Here is a 15,210-nt window from a genome sequence, read left to right on the forward strand (position 1 = left end):
TGGCTACAACCGCACCAACGGAGGAGTGTACCCCATACAGCAACACCTAAGGAGACAATGGATACGAAGGCACTTGAAAGGTGCCCGTAGCCTGGGCTAGCAAGCATGCTGAGACCTCGCACTTGGGGCATGACCACCTGACTAGTTATGGCAAGCACAGTCTCAGCACCCCAAGTAGTTGGAAGAGGGCATGGGACTATAAACAAGGCTGCAGGAGGCTGGCACGGAAAGAAGGTTCTGTGAAGGGCGATTTGGTCAACAAGATTGCAGCTGCACCGAAGGGGCTACGCTACAGCATGGGAAGGTTGGGAGGTGACTGTTAACGTTACTATTCTTGACAAGAAGTTCGAGTTACAGCAAAAAGGAGCGGGCGGTGGGTCATTCAGACAAGAGTCTCGAATCAGATATGCAAAGATCTACTGCCTATATGATATTAATGAACTAGAAGTGGAGGGAAGGGATACATTCAAATTCATGAACCCATGGAAAATACTAGGATATTTGAGATTTAAACTAGTAAAGACTAGTAAACACCCAGCTACCAGGCACCCCATGAGTACCATAGCTAGAACTTGAGCACGGTTCACGAAAAAGTTGTATCCAAATCAGGAGGAGCCCGATGAAGTGGCTGCGGTCCTCAAGGTTCCAAATTCCCCACGCACACTGCGGCCCCTGAAAGACAAGCAGATGATGGGGCCAGTCAGGGTATCATTGAGATTTAGCAAATTGTCAATAACCGAAAAGGGAAAAGCAATCACCACCGAACCCGAGGAGGACGAAGAACATTTGCAAGCCCTGATCACTCAGATTGAAGCACAAGATAAGGAAGAAGAGGATGTGTTCCAAATACCTTCACTACCCCAATATGTCTCTCCATGGAATAGGATGGCCAAGATACCGAAGGACCTGGACGCTGCAAAGAGTACGCTCCAGACCCACTTCTTCTGGATGAGATAAGGTTTGATGGTTTGCTGCTGGGCCGAGTACTGAGCATCAAGTTCAAAGATTGGGATCTTGCGGATAGCAAAAATTTCCCCCAGTTGGCCACAGACAAATTATTGCCGCGGAATTGGTTACTGGGGGTGGAAAAGGTGGGATTACTTAATCTGAGGTGGATACCCCACTATCACCGCACGACCATCACCATTTTTGTTATCTGGAAGTTACTTTGTCTGGTACATGATGGGTATCTCTGGTTGGAAGAGTTGATTCCTATCACAGCCGATTTAGTACACCGGATTACTCACTTGCCTATTAAAGGGAACGACCCCATAGACATAGCGAGAACAAGTATTGATGTGGGACTCGCAGAAGCAATGAATGACAAATATAAGCTGGAAAAATGAAAGTGTGGGTATGTAATAGCAAGCGTCAAACACCAAGGGGTGTGAGTCGCTACCCAGCTACTAGCCAGTAAACTCATGAGGAAATGCCACACAGATGAGGTGCTAGCCCCTGTCATTGCGCTTGCGGAGCAGTGTGCAGAAGGAGTTCAGTTCAACTGGGTGCAATTCTTATGTGACAATTTTTTCACAAATTGTAAGGAAGCACAGGAAAAAGGTAAGACTTTCCATTATGCATGGTTGCTACTATCAATCCTTCTAGTTGCAGGAGAGCTACTACAGGGTAGCTAGTTTCCCAACATTGAGCACGACCTACCTGAAGCAGTATGGTATACCTCGCTTTAGGCTATAAAGGATGCCACGAGGGTTCGGGAGATCAAGGTATCTTGGATATTCATGGAAGCGAGTATCCGGACATGGATAGCTCACAGACCACAAATGTCACCAACAGTCTACACCAATTTTCAAACCACAACCAAGTTCAAAGTAGACATGCACAACCTATATATCTGGGTGTGGAAGGATCCAAAGCGAACATGGGTCAAGCTTCCATTCATTGCAACGAATGATACATACGAGGTATTGGCAGAATGGCCTCTAGAATGGTGTGCCCTGAACATGGCCACATTATAAAGGATGGCAGCATAGTAGCGAAAGAAGGAAATCCAGCTGCGACTCACTAAACTAGTGGAAAGGACATGTCAGGGACAAAAGGCTACTTCGCAGCAGGAGGCAACTCAAGAAGTAATTGCCGAGGAGATCATGGAAGATCAGGAAATGTCCTCAAAACAGGACATGTAGAAGGAATCAGAGACATAGGAATGCACAGACATCACCCAAGGAAATATGTCATGCAGTAAGGAATCATCACATGCACGCAAAAAATCAAAAATAGCAAAGACTTTGGAGAAAGAATTTTTTGATAGTAACGAACCAGCGTGCAATGTTGCTACCGGCACATTGGAGGATCTGATGACAGAGTAGACAACTATGTTGAGGGAGCTTAGAGTGCAGCTGCAGGCATTATAGGTGTGACCCTCGAGAGGGATGATACCAAACCTAGTAGATGATACAACCGCAACCGAGCAGATGGTGTTTAGTCACACAATGAACACTTTAGTGCGGCCAGTAGGCACTATCTTAACCAAAGTTGAGGGTGACATGCGAAGTTGGGGGTTGAATTTGACCGCTCTGCCTCAAGAAACCCTCTACCAACTGCAGGATGGGGTAAATGCTAAGTTGCGTGCCAAGGAAGGTCACGCCCTCCAAATCTTAATGGAGCATAATGAAAATTTGAAGCAGGTCAGCCTACAATGTGATGACTTGGTTGCCCACAACCAGGAAGTGGAACAGGTCATGGCGGAGGCTTGTAGCAAGGTCCCAAAGTTGGCTATCCTAGCAGAACTTCCAATAACTAACAAGATTCATCACATGGCCGCAGGATTCTGTATGGCCCAAGTGGTGGTCGCAAAATCTCAGTGGGAATCAAATCTGCAAATTGCGGAGCTAAGACTAAAGGCGCAACCACCCACATCCCCAAAATTTCGAGAGCATCTTCACGATGAAATTCATACAGGATTGGAAGTCATAAAGCACATGGTCCAAGATTGCTCGGGATTGTTGGATCAATCCCTCCTTACACTCACATCCCTACAGGACGACCCAATGCTACAGTAGGTAGAAACAAAAGCGCAGGAGTTAAAGCAAGTGTATGACAAAGTCTGGGGGACTGTGCAAATGGTCGCCATCACACAACGATTGGCCAAAATGAGGGAAGCCCAGGTTCTCAAGGCACAAGTTGACACCACTCGACAGAAGGAAGCAATTCTTAAAGAATGCATCCAGCGTTGGCTTGATGAGGCATTCGCAATCTCCACCAACATCAAGGGAAAGTTAGCACACCTGCAGGCAACATCTGAACCCAGGAAAGCAATGGAATCTAATACTGATGCATCAGTGGCTTGTGTAGAATGGGTAAAGCAGATGGCAGAAGATTTTGTTGCGAGGTTAAGAAAATCATAGAAATTATTGAATGACCTCTGCACGAAAATTGCTATACCAGCTGAGTGACTCGGGACGAGTCACGTTGATTGTGTTGGGGGCCTGTTAGGTAGTAGAGGCCCCACGTAATGATTTTGCGGCTTAAAGCCCACAATTTTGGGTAAAAGTATGTTAAAGACTTCACGAAGTGCATGGAGCACGAATTATAATGAGTCAAGTCAAAGGGATGTCCGCCTGAAAATAATGTGAGAAAATAGAAAGCGAGTCAACCAGACCATGGTCCGTGGACCATGGAAATGTATAAATAGAGCAAGGCTCTACGGCTAGAAGTCAGTTTTTTTTGGTTTTGGATCTTGATGTTATGGGTTTGTGAAGACAATATTCTCTCTGCATCTGTAATTTTGAGTCAAGCTTGTTGATAGATAGATAGAGGCTTTGCAGTTGTGTGCGTAGAAGCCTGGTAGAGTCCACAGCTGTGTGCGTAGACCCCTGCAACTGACTGCACAGGGCGAATCTGGTTGTACTGAAAAGAGGATCAATAAAGATAAGAATTTTTGAATCATTGTGTGTTTTATCGTGAACTTATCTGTTGCTTATATTATGAAGTTATGCATGTTTATGATTGCGCGCACTAGTTGTTACTATTAAATGATTTCTTAAAGACCTAAAGAAGTAGATCAGATCTATAATAAATTCATTAATAAGAAAACACACCTATATGGATCTACGTAGAAGCTCAACAGCAGTACAGAGTGGCACGAGTCGATAGAACAGTTCGCAACTCATCCTGGCCACATCAAGACATCCGAAGGGTGCAGAAACCTAGTTCCAACACCCTCCCCTGCTACCTCGGGTGAGACCTCAGCCTGTGCTCTGTGGGCTGTTGCCGAAAGGGCCGGTAGCTGTGGGATTTGTTTGGCTAATAAACTCTTCCAAACCAAGGTTAGGGCCCAATAAGTCAACACTCAGGGTCGTCACATGCATCTAATTTAGAAGCCTTCAGTTCGGCCACCAATGACTGCTTGGTCTGACACTCACTTGTGTTGTGAGTGGGGCTCTTATGGAACTCACACCACTTTCCTGTCTCCTTCTTCGGCTTTATGGTGTTGTTGTTTTCTTGTGGCTTCGACAGGTTGTCTTGGGTCACCCCGCCTTGGCTTTTTCCTTTCATCCTTGGATTCATAGATCCAAAGTATCTCTTCTTCTATTTGAAATTTTGCTCGATTTTGACAGTGTATCGGTACGTTGTGCCTAGTGAGGAGATGTTTAGGAACTCCATCTCTTCCTGGATGTATCTATGTATACAGCCATGGTATTTGAGTACTAGATTCAGCTCAGAATATTTGATACCCAACTGTGTGTGAAGGGTATGAAGAATGTTTGTGAACTCTAGTACATCTTGGTGCCATGCCTACCACAACGTGGTCCACTTTATGTATTTGTCCTCATAGCTTTTGATAGTGTAGTACTACTCCTTGATGGCATCCTGAAAGGAATTCCAAGTGGGTGCTGCTGAAAATAGTGAGACCATACTTTAATTCTTCTACTTGCAGTATGTTTCCCATCAGCCCTTAACGTGGGGGGCTACTTTGAGAAGAACGAAAACAATCTTTTCCCTACTCAAAAATTCATGAATAGAAAATTACCCTTCTAGCAGATTTAACCATTTATCTACGACATCTGCGTCTATTTGACCCTCGAAGATGGGGATTTCAAAATTAGCTTGTACCTTAAACGATGTGGCATTTCTAGAGTAGTTGTTGGAAGCCGATGCGTCATCCCCAGGTAGCCGCTGAAGGATCTAGGCAAAGCTGTCCATCATCGCATTCCTTTGTCACTCAAGGGCTTCTTCGAGCAACATTTTGATAGGATCTCCTGCCCCCTCATATTTATTTTCATCCACCATGGGAGGTAGTTAGGATTTTCGAGGCTGGTCTTGCAAAGGTTCAACCAATTCAAGCCGTAACTCCTTATATCTCGACCTCGTTGGGGACATGCAAAGAAAAATAAAGAAAAAGCAGACCGCTCTGATACCACTGATTTGGATTTAAACATGAACGCAATAAAATACATAAATCACCATAAAGATAGATATGCAGCGGAATTAATACTTCATTTCATTACTATAAAACACTGAAATATGCTTACAAACAGAATGGAAATAAACCAGCTAGGGCGCTGGTAGCTTATCTCTGAGAAGAGATGTGGCCGCTACATGCCTTTGAACTTTGTTACAATGATGCTCGAAGGCCTGTTTATTGTTGAGAAATGTCAGGCCAGGCAGTAACTCCGGAAGGCAAAAATGATTTGTGTGTTTTATTCCTTCAGGTAGGTCTTTGTTATATACAACAGGGAGAGACTGTTCATTTCATCTCTTGATGACTGTTCACATTTCTAATTTAATTATTTACATAAATTCACCTAATCACAAGGATTAGGTGTCAACATTCCCCCCCTTAATCTGAAGGGATGTTGGTGAGTCCAAGCATCATTCTGAATCGTTCAAGCTTTTCTCTTCCAAGCACTTTGGTGAAGATGTCTGCAATTTGCTCATTTGTGGAACAATGACGGAGATGGATTGTTTTTGCCTCAACATGATGTTAAATCATATGATATTTAGTATTGATGTGCTTCGTTTGATCATGGAATTTTAGGCTCTTGGCCAACTTTATTGCAGAGGTATTTTCAATCATGAGTGGAGTTGACTGTACTTGTTTTACCTGCAAATCTTCAACAATTTTCCTGAGCCACACAATTTCTTTTGTTGCTTCAGCTACTGCCACATATTCTACTTTTGTTGTGGAATCTACTGGAACTGATTGTTTGCGTGATCTCCAGGAGACAGCTCCTGATCCAAGACTCATAGCATATCCTGAAGTTGATACCCTAGTTTCTTTGTCTCCATCGAAGTCTGAATCAGAGTATCCAATCAAGCTGAAGTCATCCACCTGTGTATACTTAATTCCAAAGTCTTGAGTTCCCTTCAAGTACCTTAGAACTCATTTTGCAGCAAACCATTATCCCTCATAAGGCTTTTTCGTAAACCTAGAGAGGATTCCAATAGCATTAACGAAATGTCTGGTCTGGTAGTAGTTAGGTAGTTGAGACTTCCTACAAGATGTCTATACTTTATTGCATCCTAAAATTCTTTTCCTTCAATAGATGTGAGCTTTAAGTTTTGTTCCATTGGAGTAGTAGGAGGATTGCACTTTGTCATGCCAAACCTGTTCAACAGATCTCCAATGTATTTCTTTTGAGAAAGAAATATGGACTTTGGATGTTGGGTTACTTTAATGCCAAGATAGTAATGAACATAGCCCAAATCAGTCTTTTCAAAACTTTTCCCCAATTCCTTCTTTATGGATGCAATGTAGCTTTCATTTTTCCCTGTCATCAAAAGATCATCTACATATACAACATATACAACTATTTTGCCATCTTTCTTGACAAATAAAGTCGCATCATCAAGATTAAATTGTTTGAAATTGAGTTTCAGAAGATGCTCAGTTAGTTTTTCATACTAGGCTCGCGGTGCTTGTTTGAGGCCATACAAGGACTTCACAAGTTTGCGTACTTTATGTTCTTGTGCTTTCACAACAAATCCTTTAGGGTGGAACATAAAAACATTCTCTTTTGGATCTCCATTCAAGAAAGCAATTTTTACATCCATTTGATGGACTTTCCAACCGTTCTGAGCTACTAGTGCAAAGAGTGTCTGGATGGTAGCCCATTCTTCTATGGGGGCAAAAGTCTCCTCATAATAGACCCCTTCCTTCTGTGTAAAACCTTTTTCCACAAGCCTAGCTTTGTGCTCGTCAAGTGAGCCATCAGCTTTATACTTGTTCTTGTAGACCCACTTGCAGCCAATTGGTTTGGTTCCTAGTGGAGGATCAACCAGCTTCCAAGTGTCGTTATTTATGAGGGCATCATACTCCTTTTGCATTGCTTCTTTCCATTCATCATGAGAAGCAACTTCTTTGAAGGAATTTGGTTCAAAATATGAAACAAATTGGATCCATAAATGACTATCAAAGACCATGACTGTATCAGGATGAAACAAATCCTTGAAGAATCCAAAATAGCAATCGAAAAAACCCTAAACTAGTGGCCATGGCAGCCGGCGTGGAACGACGAGGATCTCAGTTGAAGCACGCTGATTGAGGCCCATGGAGACTGCGTAGGAGGTCGATGTAGCCCCTGGGAGCCCAGAAATGGGAAAAGGAGCTAATTTTCGATGCACGTAATAGCGCATCGCTGGGAAAACAGGGCCGAAATGGAAGAGCCTTAAGCACTCAGTCACATTGGGAGCCAGAGGACCATGGGTGGAAAAACAAAAAGCGCCAACGTATGATAGTGGGACCCACGACCTAGAAACTAGCAGTTTGATCGGGGTGCCCTTGAACAGTAAGAGGTTTTGGAGGAGAGTGGAGTGATCCCACTCAGCGATCGACGCGTGGTAGTGTAGGTGAGAGAAAAACCACCATGATCGCGCATTATCAGTCGAGCAAGTCAACCGCGCTCAACGTGTGTATGACGTCGGATCTTGAAGAGCCTAGATCAGACAGTTGAGATTACGCCCGATAGATAGAGTGGAATCAAAAGGGAATTAAGCCACGATTTAAGTGGATTTGGAATCCGTTGACCGCCACGGTGGAGAAAGAAACGAATCGACGAATAGGCTGGCGTTTTTTCGATGGGAACATGTGGCTACTTCTTGAGCATTCATGCTGATGCTGAACAGGGAACTCCAAGCACACAGATGGTAGGAAAATCGACGTAGGTGGGAGAGGAACTGAACAAGAGTGGAGATAGAATGGCTAAAGCCACAAACAAAGAAAAAAGAGAGATAGAGAAGAGTCCAAGTGACCAAGAGAGATAGTGAACAGTGAACCCTAAGAGGAGGACTGAGCACAGAGAGCAGTAAAGCCAAGCAGAGGAGACAGAGGGCTGAGCTGACCACAGGCAGCATCGAGCACCAAAGAGCTTGAAGAATCAAGCGTTCCCATAGAGGAATCTGTCCGGATTGAGCACCATAGTTGGCTCTTTCCATTGTAGACCAAGGGTCACAGAGCTGGTAGGAAGAACAAGAGTTTGTGTACTCCGAGTGGCTTGGGGAATCCAAGAACCACCCTGCCAAGCCAAATCTGCTTCAGGAGAACTCATATTGAGTCCCTGCATTGTAATTTCTCTGTTGAAAGACACAATAAAACAAGGCCACCACTGAAGCTGGACCGGAGATGTAGCCCTGGAGAGTAGGGTGAACTCCTTATTAAAAGTTTCTTGTGTCTTTGTGTTGCTTACTGTATTTATCTGCTATCTTTCCATGTATTTTCTATGTATTGGCAATTTGATCGATCCGTTGTTTCAATAACACAGAACACACACACCATCACATGAGTATGTAATACCTTTTGTTTAATAAATCTTCAACTGAGGTCACTCATAGGGTGATTATCAGATCAAGTGGTATCAGAGCTCTAGGCTGTAAGGTTAGACAAGCTTGTGTTGGTTTAGCTGTGAATGCTCACTAGATCAAAGCCCAAATTAGGAGAAGGAGAGTTGGTGGAAACTAATCTTGAAATTGGGAGAGTCTATTCTCGAAAGACAATGTCAGAAGATGGTTCTATAGGTACAGACTCTCAATTCATAGAAAGTTTCCTAGCTATAAAGTCTATGGTAGAAGAAATGTAGAGGGACTTTAGAAAGCATAAGGGTGAAGATTCATCAGGCTCTAAGCAAGATAAAGAAGAAGATGAATCTCATTCCCATGACCACTCAAAAGGAAAGGGGAAAGAAGAAAGCTTCCCTACACCTCCTAGTATCCCTATACATAATAAGAAGGCATCTTTGATTAAGTTAGATGTTAAATTTGATTTGCCTATATATGATGGAGAGTTAAATGCTGAAAAGTTGGACAATTGGATTAGAAAAATTGATGTGTATTGCAGAGTACAAAATATAGACTCAGACAAGAGCAAGATTCAGCTGGCAAGCCTTCACCTAGGTGGCAATGCCTTGGTTTGGTGGGAAGGCAGAACCCTAGATGATATGAGGAAGCATGGTAAGACCATCTCTGTCTGGAGTGAATTTGTTACTGCAATCAAAAAACATTTCTATCCATTGGCCTACATGCAAAAAGACATGATGAGTTGGGAAACTCTTCGGCAGTTGAAAGGGAAAAGTGTACAAGGGTATACTCAAGAGTTCAGAAAGAGAGCATTGATGTTGGGTATCTCATTAGACTCACCAGAAACTCTTTTGAAGTACATTGGTGGTCTACACATCTACCTGAGGCATACCATCCTCATGTTTAATCCCACTAGTATAGATGAGGTATCTGTACAAGCTACTCATCTAGAAGCTAGAGGAATGAATGGAAATCCAGAAGTTGGGGGACCATCCCAACCCACTATAAGCAAAAGCAAGGAGAAAAGAAAGCAGAAGTGGAAAGCAAGGAAGGATAACACTGCACAGAAATGAAAAACTTCATGCACTCACTGTAAAAAGGAGGGGCATGATGATGAGCACTGTTGGATTCTGCATCCAGAGCTGAGACCTAAGAAGTCTAAGGGCAAGAAGAAGAAGACTACTGTAGCTATTCAGAAAGATCTGGGATCAGACTCAGGAGATGAAACAATCATTGCAGCCACAGGTATAAAAGGTCTAAAGCATCTACTAGTAAATCTGCTCAATCTGTTATTAATGAAGAACATGAGAGAAAAAGGAATGAGCTTTTCCATATTCGAGTTGTTTCCAAAAATCGAAATATTGTTGTTTGATAGTGGTTCACAAGTAAATCTAGTTTCCGAAGCAATTGTAAAGAAATTGGGATTAGCAACTACACCTCATGAGAAGGCATACCCATTAGGATGGTTGAATGATAAAGCACAACTACAAGTGAGTAGACAGTGCAAACTCAAGTTTTCTTTTTGGTTAGCATTTGTAGATGAGGTTGAGTTAGATGTAATTCCTTTGGATATATGCGGAATTGTTTTAGGAAGTTCTTACTTGTATGATAGAAAGGCTATTTTCTATGGAGCCGAGGACAAGTATCTACTTGTTAAATATGGAATCAAATACTTTGTAAGAGCTCATAAGCTCAAGAATAATTATACTCTCATAAACTCAGGACAGATGAAAAGAATGATAAATTCCTGCAAACAGTTTTTACTAACGGTTGTAAAGGAAAAGAAAACTGATAAAACCAATGTATTTGAGGGCTGTAATTCTGATCAGCAGGCTGATATAGAAAAAATTGTTTCTGAGTACGATGTCTTATTTCAAGAACCTCAAGGTCTACCACCCAGAAAGGGAATAGTACATGATATTATTTTGCAGCAAGATGTTCCTTTGCCTAACATTGGGATGTATAGGTTATCTGCTTTAGAGAATGCTGAAATCAAGAAGCAGGTGTAGGAGTTGCTCGAGAAAGGGTTCATCAGGCCTATCACATCACCATGTGGGTCACCAATCGTTTTGGTGAGAAAGAAAGATGGATTGTGGAGAATGTGCATTGATTACCAAGAACTGAATAAGATAACAATAAAAAATCGTTATCCCCTTCCTCGCATAGATGATATTTTAGATCAACTGGAGGAAGCTGTTTATTTCACCAAGCTGGATTTGCACAGTGGATACCATCAGGTCAGAGTTGCAGAGCAAGATGCATGGAAGACTTCTTTCAAAAAAAAGCACGGATTGTATGAATGGCTAGTTATGCCTTTTGGCTTGACCAATGCCCTTGCTACTTTCATGAGATTAATGAATGATGTACTCAGAACTTTTCTTGATGATTTTGTTATTGTGTATCTGGATGACATTTTTATTTTTAGTAAAATGTGGGAAGAACATTTAAAGCATGTTAAGCAGACATTAGATGTTTTGAAAGGAGAAAAACTTTATGTTAAACTCCCCAAATGTGAATTTGGTAAAACCTCTCTAAATTATTTGGGTCATATAGTAGGGGTAGGTGAATTGAAAATAGATCCCTCTAAAGTGGCAGTCATTGTAAACTAGCCTAAACCCAAGTCTACTACAGAAGTGAGAAGCTTCTTAGGAGTAGTGCAGTATTGGAGGAAGTTCATTTTAAATTTTTCCTCAATTGCAACTCCCTTACATGCTTTGACAGTATTGAACAAGGTGTTTTAGTGGGGAGGCAAGCAGCAGAAAGCCTTCGACACCTTGAAAGAAAAAATTAGTACAGCACCTATACTAGCACTGCCAGATCTACAAAGACCATTTGAGATCCAAACTGATGCCAATGACTATGCCATGGGAGCAGTGTTGACATAGCACGGTAAACCCATATGTTATAATTCTGAGACTTTTAATCCTGTAGTAGTCAACTATCCTACATATGATAAGGAATTGTATGCATTAGTTCATAGTGTGAAAAAGTGGAAACATTACTTAATGGGCAAAGAAACAGTAATACATAATGATCATCAGCCACTTCAATACCTACACTCCCAAACTAAGTTGCAACAATCAAGACATTATAGGTGGATGGGTTTTCTACAACAGTTTCATTTAGTCATCAGATATAAAATGGGAATACATAACAAGGTTGCAGACATGTTATCTAGACCTATTATAAATGCATCTACCATACTTAAGCATAATTTTGTGCTGCATGAAAGCTACATAGAACAGTATGCTCAGGACGTGGACTTTAAAGATGTATATGCAACTTTGAGTCAAGGCAAAAGAGTAGAAGAATTGGACTATCATGTGAAGGACCGACTCTTATATCATTGTGGGAAACTCTACAATCCACAAACTGAGAGAGCAAAGATAATTAGGGAAGCACACACTTCTATGATATCAGGTCACTTTAGGGTAAGTAAAACGGTTTCACAACTGCAAAGGTTCTGCTATTGGCCAAGAATGAGTGAGACAGTTTCTAGATATGTAAAGGGATGTGCTATGTGTGCTAAAAGCAAGCCCAATAACAGAAAACTAGGCTTATACACTCCATTTCCAGTTCCTTCTCACCCTTGGGAAAGCATTTCCATGGATTTCGTGGGAGGACTGCCTAAATCTAGGAAAGGTCATGATTATCTATATGTTGTTGTGGATAGATTCAGCAAAATGTGTATTTTGATACCCTGTAGTAAACAGATTACAGCTGAACAAACTGCAAGATTATTCTTTGAACATGTATGGGTTCATTTTGGATTACCCACTTCTATTATATCTAATCAAGACACCTGATTTGTGGGAAAGTTTTCGTCTAGTCTGTGGGAACTAATGAACACCAAATTAAAGAAAAACACAGCTTTTCATCCAGAAACAGATGGCCATACAAAAGTAGTTAACAAGACAGTGATCCAGTTACTGAGAGGATATTGCAGCAAACACCCTAAGCTTTGGGATGAACACTTGTGTTATGTGCAGCATGCTTACAATAGAGCCAAACACTCTTCTACCCAGAGATCTTCTTTTGAGACTTGCTTTGGTCTCATACCAAGGTCTCCCTTGGATTTTGTCTTTGGTAAAGATACCATGGTTGATAGACACAGTGATGTGGACAGAGCAGCTAGGTTCATTGAACAGATCCAGGAGATCCACCAGGCAATACAGGAACAGCTGGAAAAGAGCCAGGCCAAGTGCAAGGCTAGGCATGATAAGCATCGGATGGAGCATAGTTTTCAAGTTGGAGACCAAGTCTGGCTGTATATCAGCAAGGACAGGATGCAAGGTGAAGGTAAGAAGCTAAAACCTATCAGGTATGGACCCTTCAGGATACTTGAGAAGAGTGGTGAAAATGCTTTTTTCCTTGATCTGACAGCTTACATGCACATCTACTCAGTCATGAACGCAGATTTCTTGAGGTTGTTTGAACCTTCAATGATTGAGGACCCTGAAGAGCAAAGTCAATTACCTTCCGTTGATGACCTGCTACCTGAATATCTTAATGAGTTGCAGGAAGATACAGTCTTGGACAGAAAGGTAAGGATGACGCACAGTGGATAGGTGGAATACCTCAAGCTTGGGCTTAAAGGTTCGAACTCGAGCAGTGCGAAGTGGATTGAGATTGGACAAGTGAGACTACAGTTTACTCACTTAGTCAATTCTTAAAGATAACCAACTTTTGGTGGTCCAAAATCTTTTCAGTAGGGAGGTTGTGATCCAAATCGGATCCATAAATGACTGTCAAAGAACCATGACTATATCGGGACGAAACAAATCCTTAAAGAATCCAAAACAATAATCAAAAACACCCTGAACTCGTGGCCATGGTAGCTGGCATGGAACAATGAGGACCTTGGTCAAAATGCGCTGACTGATGCCCATGGAGACTGCGCAGGAGGTCGATGTAGCTCCTGGGATCCCCGGAATGGGAAAAGGAGCTGATTTTTTATGTGCGATTAGTGCCTAGCCCTAATTTCACATCACTGGGCGAACATGGCCGAAATGAAGGAGCCTTAAGCACTTGGTCACATTGGGAGCCAGAGGACCATGGGCGGAGAGAAAAAAAGCGCCAACGTACAATAGTGGGACCCACAACCTTGAAACCGGTGGTTTGATCGAGGCACCCTTGAACGATAAGAGGTTTTGGAGGAGAGCAGAGCGATCCCACTCAGCGATCGACGTGTGGTAGCGGAGGTGAGAGAAAAACCACCGTGATCGCACGTTGTCGGTCAAGCAAGTCAACCACGCTCGATGTGCATATGACATCGGATCTTGAGGAGCCCAGGTCGGATGGCTGAGATTGCACCTGATAGATAGAAATGGAATCAACAGGGAATTAAGACGTGATTTAAGGGGATTTGGAATCCGTTGACCGCCACGGTGGAGAAAAAATGAATCGATGAACAGGCTGACATTGTTCCGATGGGGACGCATGGCTACTTCTCTAGCATTCTTGCTGACGTTGAATAGGGAACTCCAAGCACACAGGCAGTAGGCAAATCGACATAGGCAGGAGAGGAACTGAACAGGCATGGAGATCGAATGGCTAAAGCCACGAACAAAGAAAAAAGAGAGATAGAGAAGAGTCCAAGTGACCAAGAGAGATAGTGAACAGTAAACACTGAGAGGAGGACTGAGCATAGAGAGCAGTAAAGCAAAGCAGAGGAGACAGAGGGTGGAGCTGACCACAAGCAGCATTGAGCACCAGAGAGCTTGAAGAATCAAGCCTTCCCATAGAGGAATCTATCCGGATTGAGCACCATAGTTGGCTCTTTCCACTATAGACCAAGGGTCACAGAGCTGGTAGGAAGGACAAGAGTCTGTGTACTCTGAGTGGCTTGGGGAATCCAAGAACCACCCTGCCAAGCCAAATCTGCTTCAGGAGAGCTCATATTAAGTCCCTGCATTGTAATTTTTCTGCTGAAAGACACAATAAAACAAGGCCACCACTAAAGCTGGACCGAAGACGTAGCCCTGGAGAATAGGGTGAACTCCTTATTAAAAGTTGCTTGTGTCTTTGTGTTGCTTACTGTATTTCTCTGCTATCTTTCCATTTATTTTCTGTGTATTGGCAATTTGATTTATCTGTTTTTTCAATAACACAGAACACACACACCATCACATGAGTCTGTAATACGTTTTGTTTAATAAATCTTCAAATGAGGTCACTCGTAGGGTGATTATCATATCGAAATCTGTAGACAAGTTCAATTCACAATCATATGAAACATCCATATCAACAGGTGAATTAGAGTCATCTACATCACCTCCATTTTGCCGGTTTGAATTTCTGGTTCCTGTCTTTCCAACTTCATCAGGATGAACAATTTCAAGTGTCTTTGTCACCCATTTTGGGGGACCTTTTTTAGATGGTCTAGGCTACTCTGTTGATTGAGTTGGGACTGAATCAAGATTGAGTCTCTCAATTCTATCAATTATATCACTTAAAGCA

Source organism: Pinus tabuliformis, chromosome 6 (assembly GCF_031772625.1).
Source record: "Pinus tabuliformis cultivar Carrire ecotype Pingquan chromosome 6, CPIR1, whole genome shotgun sequence".
Classification (NCBI taxonomy): Eukaryota; Viridiplantae; Streptophyta; class Pinopsida; order Pinales; family Pinaceae; genus Pinus; species Pinus tabuliformis.